This window comes from Argopecten irradians, chromosome 12, assembly GCF_041381155.1.
Source record: "Argopecten irradians isolate NY chromosome 12, Ai_NY, whole genome shotgun sequence".
Taxonomy (NCBI): domain Eukaryota; kingdom Metazoa; phylum Mollusca; class Bivalvia; order Pectinida; family Pectinidae; genus Argopecten; species Argopecten irradians.
The window spans coordinates 14,258,270-14,276,322 of record NC_091145.1 but is presented as its reverse complement, the minus strand read 5'-3'; positions in this window follow the sequence as shown (position 1 = coordinate 14,276,322).

Below are 18,053 nucleotides of genomic sequence, written 5' to 3'. Positions count from 1 at the left end.
TCAGGAATTGCCTTTCAACATGTTGGTTCTTCTCATCAGGTGCACAAACCCTATCACAAAGGGCCATAGTATGACTAGTGAATGGGTTTAGGTATATCTACATCCATAAGCCCTTCAGAAACATGTGTTTATAACAAGGGGATGATAACTGGGTGATCCTACACACTTTGGATATTTTATTTTGCACTTTTTAGTAAAAAAGAAAGAAAAAGAAAGAAAGAAAGAAATGAGAGAGTTTATAGGAAACAGAATAAGGAAGAAAGAAAGAAAGAAAGAAAGAAAGAAAGAAAGAAAGAAAGAAAGAAAGAAAGAAAGAAAAAAAATTAGAAGAATGAGAGAGTTTATAGAAAGAAAAGAAAGAAAGAAAGAAAAGAAAGAAAGAAAGAAAGAGTTTATAGGAAACATAATAAGAAAGAAAGAACTAAGAAAGAAAGAAAAAAAAAAAAAAAAGAAGAAATGAGAGAGTTTATAGGAAACAGATTAAGAAAGAATGAAAGAAAGAAAGAAAAATAGAAATAGGAAACAGAATAAGAAAGAAAGAAAGTTTGGGAATACATGACTGTTTATGACCTTGTCCCAGTTCTAAGCTAAGGTTATTAACTGTAGTTGGCAATGTATATAGTTTTGTGTTCTTTCATCTATAACAAAAACACATTAAATTTTGTTATCAGATATAAAAAATAAATGTTTATTTCTGCTAATGAATCCAGCGCTGGCAGACTTACCATCATGGTAGGCCTGTTGTCATCTCAGTTCACCATTAAAAAGCTCACAATATGCCAGCTACTCTGAAGGATTCATTTAGTTAACGTGCTTTCTTTCACTTTTAAAAGAAAACTCATTAGAATTATACTCTTAAAATTTCTAAATTACACATCAATGCATATTAACACAAAAAACATTTTCTCTTTTAAATTCAATATTTGTGTCGTAAAGAACAACTAAATTGACATTCAATTTCATATTGCAAGACTCAGACGTGTCGTTTACATATTCAATTCTGATGCATACTGCAAAACCATGGGTTGTTTAACGCAAATTTAAGATTACCTCATAATAATCAAAAACAAAAATGCTCACAATGGAATTCCAAATCTTAAAGATGATATTACATGATATCAAATAGAAATCAGCAGATTATTCATAGCTTAAAGCATAAAGGATGCACGATTATGATAAAATTTCATATTTGGGTTCAGTTATTTCGTTTCATTCATATTAAAACAAAGCATTGCCAGCTCTTAAGATAATAATAAAATGACAATGTGAAACCTGATCTGCATAGCTAAAAACTTTGTGTAAAGGAAACACAGTTTAATATAAAATCATTTTTGTTCTTTGGAATGAGATGCCACATTCTAATTCAACTTTGAAGATTATTTTTTTAGGATTTATTTTGTTTAAATGTACATTTAACCGAGTCTTTTCTAAGAAAGTGCCTCATTTAATTGGTAGAGGAAAGCTGGAGTATACAGAGAAAAACCACAGACCTGCAGTCTATATCTGTGTGCTCAATGTGTGTTTTGAACTGATAACCCTTAAGTAGAGGACATGTAAAGTACATGTTTTACTTTGTAACACCCAAAACCAATCTGTCAGTAACTATGAGTCAAGCAACTTATAAAATATACTGCGCAATTGAATGCCAACTTGTTTTCACATTACAAGATTAGTGCCTATATATTTTCTTTCATCTTTCTTTGACACCATCATAGTCTGGATTTAATTGAGTTCTCCACTGTCAAATTAGGTACTTTCCCCCAGTCCATGACACCTTCACCAGTATACATAAAAGTGGTATGACTTTCTGCTCCTGCTTAATGGTCAGCATAAAAGGAGTGGTACAACTAGTTCATCAGTCGTCTTAGTTGGTTTGGTTTATTAGGTATATGTGACTGCATGGGACGTGTTGTTCCGTGTCTTTGGTGGTATGCTTCAGTGAGATAGCACTATAACAAAGGCAAGAGTTCCGCTATCACAAGGAGACACAATACAAATATACCACAGCCTCTCAAAACACACTATCACAAGGAGACACAACACTACCCGGTAACATACTACAGCCTCCCAAAACACACTATCACAAGGAGACACAACACTAACATACTACAGTCTCCCAAAACACACTATCACAAGGAGACACAACACTAAAATACCACTGCCTCCCAAAAACATAGAAATATTCAAACATGCAAAGAAATTGCATGCACGGCAGCTGCTTAGATCATTCTTAATGCCCCGATTTCTCGAAACAAACTTAAGTCAAAATATATTTACATAAGTTACATAAAGGAGAAAAACTTAAGTTCTGACTTAAGTCTGAACTTCTGTTTCGAGAAATTAGGGCCAGGACTTCAGCATTACTGATGTCCTATACATCCTCTATCTTCTCAACCAACATTATATCATTGATATAAATATAGAGTTATTTGGTATTTTTCACAATAGAAGAGAAGCTAAATCATTGTAATATGTGTAATTCTTTGTTGTCACCATTGATTGAGGTCAAGGTCATTCATTTGAACAAACTTAGTAATCCTTCACCAAAGCATGCTATGAGCACAATACCAGATCTATAAGAATGTTGGGGTTTGTAGGAAAACATATGGTGAATTTCAGGCGATATGGATAGAGATATAACAGATGACAGGCACCTGAATAGCACGCCAAAAGCTCACTTTGTAAAACAGTCATTTATTAAGATTTATCCATACAGTAAAGTCTGTTTATCTGAACAGATAATGAGAAAACATCACATTTTTCTGACAAAATATTGTTTATTACATAAATCAATTTTTCTTGTCGCATTAGTGGCTCTACCAATTTACAACAATGAGATAAAGTAAAACAAAGAAATGAGAACAAATGTATCACATCCACAATACCATTCCTTCCTTATATTACCTATCAAGATAAATTCCAATCGGCGACGTTACACAATACCATTACCATTGATCATGTCAATATTTCAGAGCAGCCTATAATTGTTATGTAAGTGTTTCTCCAAGCCTTGGGTAGACTTTTACCAAAAGTAGCTATTCTTTATAGATTTATAAACCGTTGATCAGTAACACTCAGACACGCTGGACAGAAACAGTAGACTGATTACAACAGAAGAAATGGACGCTGATTAAGTTCTGGCAAGCTTATGTTTACTCCGATATTGTAGACTAGACAATGGTGACTGTGCATCTATCTGCTCTTAAGGAAATCATGCTATCTTACACCCATTAGAAGCTTTACATTGACTTTACAGATTATAAAATGGCAGACTTCATACATTATTCTACATACACTTGTCATATGTCCAGGAGCCAAAATGGTTAAGGTGATGAGACGTATTACCATTATAGACTTAAACATACACCTATGGGTTACACGTTCGAAACCTAATGTGGGGCAGTTACCAGGTACTGACTGATCTGGCCAACATAACCATGAAGCTGAATTGGTTTACACCAAGTACTAGTTAGTATATACATGTAATCAAATTTTCAATTACTAAGAACAGAATGTCATTAACACCTTATCTGAAACCGAGAATTTCTGTATCAATATGCCACATGAAAAGGACCATGTAAAAGATTGAAGGTTTTACTGTGACCTTGACATTTTGCAAAGGACCATATAGAAAATTGAAGGGTTCACTGTGACCTTGACCTTATGAGAAGGACCATATAGAAAATTGAAGGATTCACTGTGACCTTGACCTTGTGAGAAGCACCATGTAGAAATTAGAAAGGTTCACTGAGAACTTGACCTTGTGAAAAGGACCATATAGAAAATTGAAGGGTTCAATGTGACCTTGACCTTGTGGGAAGCACCATGTAGAAGATTGAAGGATTCACTGTGACCTTGACCTTGTGAAAAGCACCATGTAAAGATTGAAGATTCACTGTGAACTTGACCTTGTGAGAAGCACCATGTAGAAGATTGAAGGATTCACTGAGAACTTGACTTTGTGAGAAGGACCATATAGAAAATGAAGAGTACACTGTGACTTTGACCTTGTGAGAAGGACCATAAAGAAAATTGAAAGGTTCACTGTGACCTTGACCTTGTGAGAAGAACCATGTAGAAGATTGAAGGATTCATTAAGAACTTGACTTTGCGAGAAGAACCATATAGAAAATTGAATGGTTCACCAAGAACTTGACCTTGTGGGAAGGATCATAAAGAAAATTGAAGGATTCCCTGTGACCTTGACCTTGTGAGAAGCACTATGTAGAAGATTGAAGGGTTCATTGTCTACTTGTCAAATTGTTACTGTGTTACATCGGATTGCTTTTATCCCTGAATATGTTATGGTCTAGACGAGTGCATTGTTCTTTATTAATAGATTCCCAATGAGTTTTTCGCAGAGGTTTTTGCCTAGCCGATTCTTTAATCCTTTTCAATACAGTAATATCGCTCTATGAATTATTTTATTAACATTCACTATTAAGGATATTATAGTTGTCTTTATATTCAATCTGAATCTACTTGACTCAATTAAGTCTTAGCTTGTTTTATGGGTTTTATCTTTTGTCAAAAGAAAGTATAAGAAGCAAGCAATCAAAATCATTAACTCTGGTATTATCTTTATATGCCATCTGATTCTGTATAAACATGACAAGAAACACATTATAGTATTATATGGTTTATAATGTTGTCATCAATATCTGTTATTTTATCATTATCCTCCAGTTAGGTTTAATTGCAATTTAAGTGCTAGGCAACTAAGTTCATAGTGGAAAATCACCACCCGACCGTTAATACTAGCCAGCACCTTAACCATTCAGCCACCAGGATAATCAGCATAAGTAACAATGGCAGGGATTAGCTGCGATATTTTGATAATCTACATGGAAAATCTCAGTAAGTTAATGCCCCAAAACTCAATGGTCCTATAGCCATTTTAATCAAACTCCAGTACAATTAGCCTTAGTTCTAGATTCCTGTAAACGATGATCAGTCTAACCTTTGTAATGTGTTGTTTTTTTGTTGTTTTTTTTTAAAAATCAATATAATTGGGTGTCAAAACAAACATTTAAAAGGTCTAGAAGGCTTAATTTGTAGCAAATTACATACTTTTCAACATATTCATAGAAGACCATTTGGGGTAGATTAAGTTCTCAACACTATGACATTAAATTCAATATGTCAAACATTTACCCGTATCACATATATCTTTCCTTAATGAAGTAAAATACCCGTATTCAGTTACGCAAACATAGAGCAACATCTTTTTATGAAAGGTTCCATGAACTTAATTTTTGTCTTAAAGATGTTTTCTATATATATCTTAAATGTCGCTTTAGCTTTTAAAAAATGGTAACAAAATCAAGTTCTGTCACTTGTAAACATAATATCTTTGACCTTCACTAAAATCAGTTTGAAATATTTGACATTTGAGTAAAATCTTGATAAACAAATATCAATGTCTCAATCTTCTCGGTCTTCACCAAATCTGCAGTATGACCTTCAAATAACATTTGGTATAGCTGACAATTAGCCCAGGCTTAACCTTTCTGTAATGAATGTAAGCCAATTGCAATTGAAAAATGGACATTTAGATAATGTTAATGTTTAGGAATCTACTTAGGTTCAAAGACAGCACCTAAACCTTATCCCAAAGCATGCTGGGTAATGGTATCCTTTGGTAACAACTGGAACTCTTCAATGTCATTGACAGACGGTTTGAATATCAGGACATCTGTTGGTTCATTAAAAAGTTTAATTAACATAGACTTTCTGACTTCTTGTCCTGACTTCCTAGTCCAGAAGTCTTTGTCAATCAAACATGTTTACAGATTCATCCAGTATAGATCAACAAAGATTTTCATGAATGCATCAACTGACTCAAAAGATTATACCTAAATTTGTTATTTTCCATGCATTTAGGATGTTCTTGCAAATTCTGTTATTCTTTTCATCCCTGAAAATTCCTGCCCTGTAGGTAGAACATTAGAATTGTACCTGCTGCCACTGTTGCATGACTGTATAAGGTGACTATTAAGGATCTTTTCTTCCTAACCAACTTGTTTTTTCTTCCATAACCCTGGCTGTTAATAGGACTTAATATATTAAACCAAACCAAACAAAATCATGAAAATTCAAAATCAACTGTTTTATTTTAACTAGAAGAGCACAAATGACTGCCTCCATTGTGAGTTAACGAGTTAACGATATAGAAGAATAAGAAATTATCAGTATTTGGTTATCAAAATTAAAATTAAACTTGAATACAAACAGAATACAAATTTACAATCAAATAATTATTTTTTCTTTGTTTTCATACCAAATCTGGCTTTCTGATTGGCCAATATTTTTTTTGCATACCACTATGAAAAAAAAATAAAATCGGAGAATGGCGCGAAACCCCGACGTTATCGTGACGTCACAATAGAGACATTGACATTGCGTATTGATTCGGAAAAAAGAATCCCTTAAAAAACCACTATAATGTTACATTTAAACATACTTCATTTTACCAAATAGAGTATAAAATTAATTATAAATATTGATGTCACTATTTTTTAATTTTATCGGGGTATGAAAAAAAATTGTTTGCAAACTTTTGTGAGAATCCGCTACGCAGATTCACACAGTTTGCAAACAAATTTTTTTTTCATACCCCAATAAAATCAAAAAATAGTGACATCAATGCTTAAATGAAAAAGATAGACCTATACTCACTGTCACAGAAAACTTTATTGTCATCAAGCAACTATCTTCACACTTACCAAGACCCCTTGAGAATTGGCAGATGAACAAATGAAGGTCTAACTTTTTCTTTTGGAATATTTCCATTTACTTAAAGATTTTTTTTTTTTATCAGACACTTCTTGAAATAAAATTTCAATTACCTAAATAATCTAAAGCTTGACCAGCTCTTCCTTTGTGGTATTTCAGTTAAGTAAAATCCTAGATTGATATCTGTAAAGAAATCTTTGATTTTAAAGCAGCTAATGTTACTTTGGCACTTTATCTCAATATTTAAAATCAAAATTCCAAGAATCATTTAAATAAAAGTCAGGATATGTCAATAATAAATCACTCAGGACATCAGAAAATGGTCTTACAAAGTCGGCCCATGAACCTTGACTAATGACTTATCTCCCCTTAAATCACCTCCCATGGAATCTAAGGTTTTTACATTTGACAACAGTTTCAGCTGTCTGGTCCTCTAAATCACCTCAGAGCCCTAGAGTATGGCCCCTAATTAAGGGACACACATCAGCATACTAATCATAACGGCTCATTTAAATCAAAATCACAGGACTTAGGACCATAATGAATTCCCCGGTCCAACTGTGTTATTGCCCACACCCGGTGTCTAACCCCTGTTTTTTGTGTAAATGTTTCCAGAAGAGGTGTCCATTTTGAAGATAATTATAACATGGGAAATTTATGTATACTTTTATCTGTTAAGTCAACTGTTCACCATAAGTCTTTCTGTCCAACCTGCTACTCGCAGGAACCATGGAGAGACTAAGCCCCAAGATGAATATAGTTCTGAAATTGTTAGCTTCATGGCATGTTGAAAGATATGAAATCACCTAAAACAAATTCAAATTAATTCTTATTTCTGAAATAACTTCTTCCTCACTCAGTCACAACAAACAAGATAGCTTTTATACCCAAGACATTTATAAACCTACGAAAGATAATAACTTTAAACCTATATCTTCACCCTAATATTTTCAGAACAAGCTCAACAATACTTCCCACCCTGTATGAGCTACCCAATGTCCCCATTTTTCAAATGTAACAGCCCTAATAGAATACACATGGTTCAGTAATTTGCCTATCTTCCCCTGCAGTCAGCCTATCCCTTGATCTTGACAATAGATTAGCAGTAATGGAGATATCAGTGACAAAGTACATTAACAAAATAACTGTTTCTTTAACACTGGTCAAGCTGTCTCCTCTGAAGTAGGGATGTCTGTGACAGCTAGTTGTTAAAAAGTTAACAGAATATTTCTCTACAATATATTCACATACTTGTCAACCGTCCCTATTTTGGAAGGAGACTCCCAATTTTGAACCCCCAGTTTAGACCATTTTAGAAATTCACATCTTTCTGGCCATATCAGAAAAACGCATAAAAACACTTTTTGAGCATGTGGCCATGCTATTGAACAAACCAATACAAAACATTGTTTAAGTTCCATTTGAAGTCTTCCCGATTATTCAAAACAGTATAATGTCAACATTTTATACTATTTATGTCAATTCTGTTGAATTATGGTCAGCTAGAGAGATCTTTTCTTTTGCTGGATGTATCTATGGTAAAGCCAGATCAAGGACCAGGATTAAGAATCAATAGTGGAGATAAGTAGTCAAATTTGCACTTTACAGAGTTATTTCTGTTGCAGGTAGGTACAATGTATCACTTTATGGCATCATTATTTTGTGGGCACAATTCACATTGTTTTCTCCAAAAAGTATGTTGTTACGCTTGCAAACACATGATGTCAAAATCGATACCTACCCGCAAGGGCAGATAACTCTGTAATATGCAAATACAGAATTACATGAAGGAATAAATCAAACATTTAATGAAAACCAAAAATCTTGGTATCCACTTATCTTTGGTGTAGATGCAATGATGTTATCTTGATCATTTTGGCGTTAACTGTAACATGAGAGGAGAAAATATTAAGTGTTCATATCATAGAGGAACCCAGAAACTTCTAAAATTCAGACAGAATTTTAGAAACTCTGAATTAATCAAACCTGACTGACTTGTGGTTGTGCAAACTATCTATTTCAGCCAAGACATTAACAGTAAATTGCTCTCTTATCTAAAAGTTCTTTATGTTCATTAGTTACAGATTATCTCCCCTTAATTGGTTTAAAACTTGATTCTAAACGAATACTATAAGCAATAACACTACCAAGCTCAATCTATATTTCTAATATCTTAGAGACAAGACATAACTCACTTCTGCGCCGATAAACTCTATAAAGTATTCCAATTATGTCTTTTCTATACAGTCCAAGCAATGACATCAAAAACACATCACTATTGACCCCCCTTAATTTGAGCTTTAACTTGTGAAAAACAGTACCCATCACATCAATCAAACATTCAAAGTCTAGACTAAAATCTAGCTACAGTACACTGCAAAAGGAAATATTCACGCAAAAAGGCAGTAATCTTTAACATCTGAAGTATGTAATTTTCTTTTCAATTTCCATCGGAGATTGTCACTAAAAGTCCATGCCTAGGTATCATAGATTTTGAACCCTCAACAGTCTCCCAACGTCTGAACCAAAGTGAAAAATCTACGTAGAAAACTCAATTTTAAAACTAACTAAAAACACACAAACAAGCAAAATATTGTTGCTGCGGTTTTCTTTCGCTACCTAAACTATGGTGACAATTGTCATTACTCCACAATTCTAGCCCAATAGACCTACGTTACCGTGACAATAGGTTATTGACAAGCGAGGCAGTGATTGTGAAAATAGGTACGAAAATCAAACTTGTTAGATTTCCGACTGGTGGAACAATTCTCTCCTCTCCATCTGTGTTCTCAGACTATTACCTCAGTCGTACTAACCCTCAATAGACCCAAATGTATTTACCTCGCTCACACCAGATTGTCACATTACATTTAGAATTTTTCAGACAGAAATGTTGCTCCGACCATCAGCTGTAATGAGAGAAATTGGTTTATTTGTTGTGTAGCAGGTCTTCTCTCAATACCACTTTATTATCGTAATAACAGCGTGATGTCAACAATACTAAACTAATCTGTCACTTCTTTCAATAAATAGACATTCATGTCTTAATTTCATGACTGAAAATCACAACTGGGCATCAAAACATCAAAGCATAGAACAAGTTCATGGAGTTCAGGTTAAAAAACACAGGATGTAAATACTACATAAAATATGTCAATTCTACTCATATTTGTTCAGTAAGTAATATTTCATGTTTCATGTTTAAATTGCATGGCTAGAATATCAACTAAGCATAATGAAATGATGATGGGCTAAAAAATCATTAATTAGCATCAGACATGTTCATGTGGCTCTCAAATCATTAATTAAAGATTAAGGGGGAATAACTCCTACATATATTTCTAAGTTACACATGAAGCATTAGTCTTGCACACCGACAAGTAGAGGAATTGAAATGAATAACACATCAAATGGTAAATAATTGATACCCGCATGGATTTCAGGAGATGCTTCCTAAAACTGTCTGAAGAATGCCAAATTTATCTTAAATCTTGGTAAAGAGCGGCCGTTAATTCAGATCTTTTATTAGACAAATGTCTTCCCAACAGTTCTTATTTCCAAGTGTATGCTTCTTCGTCATCAGTCTGTTATATGGGTAGCTATTTTAAGACATTTTTCAGACATTTTGCCATGACTGTAGAATTTCAAAATGAAATCTAACTGATTTTCACATCAGTTGTTTTATATCAAAAATATTTAAAATATGGATAGTGATTTGACATATTTAGGTACTTGTTATGCTAAACCTTGATAGTTTGTGTATTTTACTGTTTAAGTCATTGTATTCATCCTTACTATTCTCAACCAATAAAATAAAACAAATCAGCTTTAAATTCTCAAATGCTCCAAATTATTACATTACTATTTGAACTGACTGACAATTGATCCCATGCTTTCTAAAGAACATATAAGCCTATTCTGTTTAACCAAAAATAAGTATTCATCAATTGTTAAATTAATGTTGCAAAAAAAGCTAAGGTAGAAAATACAAAATCAATAATTAAAATGAAAATATAGTTTGAAGTCTCAAAAAAGATTTCTTAGTCTAATTTTGTCTTGAGTAAAACATTTGGACAGAAGTTAGGTGAAGTAAAGGAGGTGACTAAAGTTTCAATTAGTATGACAAAGTTGACAAGAAATCAAGGCCGAGATTCCAATACTGATGATTGATTGCCCTTAATCTCATATAAAAATTTATATTTTTGAGGTTTTTCATTGTAAAACCAATTTTCATGATGTAATACTTACGTTATGGTAACGTATTACTGAAATGAAATCTTATTTTAAGTCCAGAAAAGCATTTTTTTTATAATCATAATCTCATCCAGTAATGCATATCCTATTTTTTTCAATTCAAATATGGCTATAAGCCTGAATGATCCATTAAAACTTTAAGATAATTTACATGGTAACATAATTCTGAGTATATATGTAGAGGAACTGCTTCACAGCTTTAACATATGTCGTCTTTATATCTGCAGTAGCACTCAATAGAAAATTATCCATACATTGTCTGATATCACATGCTCTAATGTAAAATGAAGCATGTAACAATCAGAGGATACCCAATTCATCAGCAACAAACATTTCCTATCTGTCATCATATGAAATATGAATTCTTTTTAAGAACAGCTCACCCTAGCTATCGCAGAACTAAAATCTCTCGGTGCAAATTCAATAATAAAGCATTTTAATGAATTAAGCAAAAACAGCCTTTCTGTTGAGTGAAGCTATTTCAATCCGTAGCTAATACTGTCAGTATCAGGTTTCCCATAGCACTACAGGATTGATTACACAAAAAAAAACACATTTTAATGTGAACTTAAAATTCTATGACACTCAAGCTAGGAAAACAATCGGCTTCATTACACAATTTGTTAATTCACTTAACGCTGACATTGTATCTAGCAATTCTAGGTCATTAGAATGTTTGTGATATCACAAGGTTTTGTTATAAAGGATCAGGGTTCATCTGTATCACTATCAAGCTTATAACATGTTGCAAGATCGACTGATATGGATCCATTAACCGATGGAATATGCAATATCATCAAATTGAAAAGAAAAGGGCACAATAGACCTGTAACTCACCCGCTAGCCAATGATCATTATATAAACTTGATAATCTATTATTAAAACATGCTATATGTCTGATATCCTCTGAATTTGAACCCAGTAATGGTTCAGATTTTTAGATTTTCAAACTGCTTGGCCTCTGAAAAATCAATCTGAAATTAAATCCAGTTTGACCCCACTGACCTTGAACAAAGTTTTAGTCAACTTGTTTTAGTGACACAAATTTACAGAAATTAATCCTCAAATAAGCCAGTACTTCAATCAAATATCAGATTCCTTGATCTGGATATAATATCAAAGATTCATTTCAGAATTTAAAATCACATATTTGACCCCAATGGCATTCATGTGGAGAGTTACTTGAAACTGTGGAAATATATCGGCCAGAGTGTCTTTTAAGGATTTTTTCTGATTGACCCATCAGAAAAACACCAACAAAAGTACTTTGTCGGGACCAATGTCAGTCCTAATGCATTAAAATTTTTCATGACTGCAAGATTTCATGGGCAAAACTATCGCACCATATTCTCAGAGTTAGAACTTGAGAGACGTTCAATTTATATGACAGACCTGTTTTTCAAGATGGCGATATTTTCCTTTGGCTGTCAGAATCTTTCGTATTTGACCACTGTAAAACGTATTATCCATGAAAATCTTGGATTCCATAGTTCAGATCGTCTGGAGCCGAAAAAGATAACTAGGGACAACTTTGCCCGAGTAATACGGTGTGGTACCATGTTTGCAGACAGGTTATCAATCAATTCATGCAAGTTTCATTTTTGATAGCGGCATATTGACGACGACGGAAACACTTGCACGAAAACATGATGACTATAGGTAGGATCCTGCGTATACCTTCTTCGAAACTGATATGTTTTAACCTTTTGACTTTTGGATCAAGACCTACATTGCTGGGAAATGTCCTGTTACTGTATTTTATGTAAGAATCAGCAATGTTTCCATGGTACTACTGTAAAAAATGTGCGAAAAATGAAAACCTAAAAAAATTTTCATCAGCAAAATGCTTTACTTTTGTTACAGATCATATGGAGACCAAATTTCTGAAATATTGTGGTAATGAAGTTAATTAATATAGTGAAATTCCAAATGGTAAGCAATACATTATGCATACAATGGTTTTTAGAGTTATGCTCCAGAAACCATTCGTACGAGTGATTTGCCAGGGTTTACTTACGGACGTCCACGGGAACAAAGAGCGAGTTTGTGGTAACGGCGGACATTTGTATATCCATATTCACAGTAAAAACCTGATCTAATTTCCATCCAGAACCAACTGGTTTCTTGTTGGGCAGGCTAACTATAGCAATTGTTTTAAAAATATTCCAAATACTAATTAGGATAATTGCTTAAGAAATGTGTGAGCAGACCCAAAATCTTAAACATCTCCTCCAAGGATTACCGTGAAACAATCTTGGATCTATGTCGAAACAGTGACCCAAGCATCCCCTTGTTTCTGACCCCATACCCTTTTCAAGTCTCAAATCTCAAATTCATTCTAATAGGTGAATATCTATACAGGTAATGATATATGTGTCTTGGTGATATATAACGTATAGATCACTGTCTTAATTTATCATCCAACTCCATATCCAACAGATTTTTAAGAAATCTAAAAGTTGCTTTTTCACACTTAAGGAATTTACATCAGGAAATGATCTTTAGGTAAATGCACATATCTGTAAACTCTTCAACATTTAGGAGTGATGGCAAAAGTTTTATACAAAAAATCTCTTCTGTATTAAATATGAGTGAGAAAACAGTCAGATTCCACACGATGTTGTTCAGAAATATCTGTAACCAAAGAGCATCGACTACAAACTTTTACCATTCGATAGCTGATGCATGACTGTACGGACAGACCATTGTTTTAGCAGAACAGAGTGAATTGGTTTGGAATGCCAAGTAAAACATATCTGGGTTGTTTTAAGATGGAGGTTAAATAAATACAGACTGAGGCTAATGACCATGAGCTTGGTACCTACCACACCGGCTGGTACTCAGGACTTTGATGAATACATGGACATATAGTGAATTTGTTCAACACAAAAAATAACGCAAAATATGTTTTTGGCAAAAATCAAGGCCATCATTTCAAGGCTTATGATGTTCACAAAATTCATTAGGCATTGAATGAGTCTAGAGCAATCTTGGATTTAGGTATTAGTTGGTTTGTATTTGCAAGTTATTAATTTTTTAGTAATCGCCTTGCTTTTAAAATTAAGTCACATTTGTTTTTATAAGGAGTCACCAAATTTTCTTCGAAATAAAAAAAGATAATAAGACAGTTTATATGAAAACAAATATGCACAAATGAAAAAACAATGCTTGCTTCAAATCAATTGTCTTTCCAGTCACAAAATGGTACTGACGCCCATCACTGATCGACCATCACATAGTAAAAGGGTTACATTGTCTATCTGTTTGGGCTGGAGCATTACACTGATATGCATGTAACTATCACAATTCCTGTACAAAATCAAGATTGAGAAACAGACAAGAAAGATTATCTATGTAGGTAACAGCTCAGTTCAAAATTTATTGGAAAATATAGATTTCCCCAAGGTTCATAATTCAGATGAATGATTACAATGCAGAATATTTGCTAGTGTTTTCTTTCAATGATTTTATATCAACATTATCACTTCCATCTCTTCTGGTATAAGAATGGGACTTGTAGGACCATGGCCCTGAAATAGGCAAGTCTAGACTCCAAAATTACAGTCCTTCTCAAATATCTGGATACAGCAACCGGTAATCACATTATTCACACTTAAATGTGGTAAATACGATTCAAACAACTTCTACTACACATGATGTGGTAAATATCTTCAACTTCTACTACATATATAATATGGTAAATATCCTCAACTTATACTACATATATAATATGGTAAATATCCTCAACTTCTACTACACATGATGTGGTAATTATCAGCAACTTTTACTACATATATAATGTGTCAAATATCTTTAACTTCTACTACACATGATGTGGTAAATATCCTCAACTTCTACTACATATATAATATGGTAAATATCCTCAACTTCTACTACATATATAATGTGTCAAATATCCTCATATTCTACTACACATGATGTGGTAAATATCCTCAACTTAGCTACAATATATGTGGTAAATATTATCCTAAACTTCTACTACCACATGATGTGGTATAATATCCTCAACTTCTACTACATATACATTATGGTTAAAATATCCTCAACTTCTACTACATATATAATGTGTCAAAATATATCCCAACTTTTACTACACATGATGTTGGTCAACTATCATCAACTTCTCTACTACACATGATGTGGGTGAGATATCCTCAATCTCTACTACACATGACGTGGTAAATATCCTCAAACTTCTACTATACATGATGTGGGTAAAATATCTTACAACTTCTACAACATATGTGGTAAATATCGTCAACTTTTACTACACATGATGGTTGTCCAATATCCTCCAACTTCTACTATACATGATGTGAAAAGCTACCTCAAATTTAACTATTCACGATGAGGTAAATTATCCTCAACAATACTATACATGATGTGGTAAATATCCTTCAACTTCTATACACATGTGGGTAAATAACCTCAACTTCTACTACCACATGTGTGTTAAAACATCCTCAACTTATTACAATACACAATGTAGGTGAATATCCTTAACTTACTACTAAACCTAATGTGACAAATATCACATCTACATATTTCTATACATGATGTGGTAAATTATCCTCAACTTCTACTTTATCATAATGTTACAAATATCCTCAGCTTTTCTATACTTGATGTGGTAAATACTCCTCAACTTCTACAATACATGTTGTGGTAAATCCTAACCTTTTAACAATACAAATGTGGTTAAATATCCTCAACTTCGTACAATACAGTGAAGTTGGTAATTATCCTCAACTTCTACTACACCTGATTGTAAAATGTCCTCAGCTTCTACCTGTTCAAGAAGTGTGTAAATATCCTCAACTTCTACTATACATATGTGGTAAATATCCTCAACTTCTACATTACACATGATGTGGTAAATATCCTCAACTTCTACAATACATGATGTGATAAATATCCTCCTTCTACTACACATGATGTGGTATAAATATCCTCAACTTCTACTACATGATGTGGTAAATATCCTCAACTTCTACTACTATATAATGTGGGTCAAATATCCTCAACTTCTAACTACATGATGTGGTAAATATCCTCAACTTCTACTATACATTGATGTGGTGAATATCCTCAATCTCTACTATACACATGACAGTGTAAATATCCTCAACTTCTACTACATACATGATGTGGTAAATATCCTTCATGATACATGTGGTAAATATCGTCAACTTTTACTACACATTGTTGTTGTCAATATCCTCAACTTCTACTATACATGATGTGGTAAAATATCCTCAACTTTCTACTATTCACGATGTTGTAAATATCTCAACTTCTACTGTCATGATGTGGTAAATATCTCAACAATGTGGTAAATATCTTTTACAATACATGATGTGGTAAATATCCTCAACTTCTACAATACATGATGTGGTTAAATATCCTCAACTTTTACAATACAATGATGTGGTAAATATCCTCAACTTCTACAATGTGACAAATATCCTCAACTTTTTATATACATGATGTGGTAAATATCCTCAACTTCTACTAATACATGATGTGGTAAATATCCTCAACTTTTACTATACAAATGTGTGGTACATATCATCAATTCTACAATACATGTTGTGGTAAATATCCTCAACTTCTACAATACATGATGTGGTAAATATCCTCAACTTCTACAATTTACATGATGTGGTAAATATCCTCAACTTCTACTATACATGATGTGGTAAATTCCATCCTCAAACTTGTGGTAAATACTTCTTACATGATGTGGTAAATATCCTCAACTTCTTACTATACATAATGTGGTAAATATCCTCAACTTCTTCTATACATGATGTGGTAAATATCCTCAACTTCTACTATACATGAATGTGGTAAATATCCTCAACTTCTTCTTTACATAATGTGACAAATATCCTAAACTTCTACAATACATGATGTGATAAATGTCCTCAGCTTCTACTATTCATGATGTGGTAAATATCCTCAACTTCTACTATACACAATGTGGTAAATATCTTCAACTTCTACTATACAAATGTGGTAAATATCCTTAACTTCTACAATACATTATGTGGTAAATATCCTCAACTTTTACTACACATGATGTGGTAAATATCCTCAACTTCTACCACACATGATGTAGTAAATATCCTCAACTTTTACCACACATGATGTGGTAAATATCCTCAACTTCTACTACACATGATGTGGTAAATATCCTCAACTTCTATTGTAGATGATGTGGTAAATATTCACAACTTCTACTATACACAATGTGGTAAATATCCTCAACTTCTACTAGACATAATGTGACAAATATCCACAACTTCTACTACACATGATGTGGTAAATATCCTCAACTTCTACTAAGCATGATGTGGTAAATATCCTCAACTTCTACCACACATGATGTAGTAAATATCCACAACTTCTACTATACACAATGTGGTAAATATCCTCAACTTTTACAATACACAATGTGCTTAATATGCTCAACTTCTACTACACAAGATGTGGTAAATATCCTCAACTTCTACATTACACAACATGGTAAATATCCTTAACTTCTACTACACTTAATGTGACAAATATCCTCAACTTTTCTATACATGATGTGGTAAATATCCTCAATTTCTACTATACACAATGTGGTAAATATCTTCAACTTCTACAACACATGATATTGTCAATATCCTCAACTTCTACTACACATGAGGTCGTAAATTTCCTCAACTTCTACAATACACAATGTGGTAAATATCTTCAACTTCTACAACACATGTGGTAAATATCCTGAACTTCTACTACACATCATGTTGTCAATATCCTCAATTTCTACAATACACAATGTGGTAAATATCCTCAACTTCTACAACACATGTGGTAAATATCCTGAATTTCTACAATACATGACGTGGTAAATACCCTCAACTTCTACAATACATGTGGTAAAAACCTCATTTTTTACTTCACACACAGTAGTATGGTACATGTCTTTATTACATATGATTAACATGATGTGGTAAATATCCTGACCTGGTGATTATTCAATCATTTGATCATGA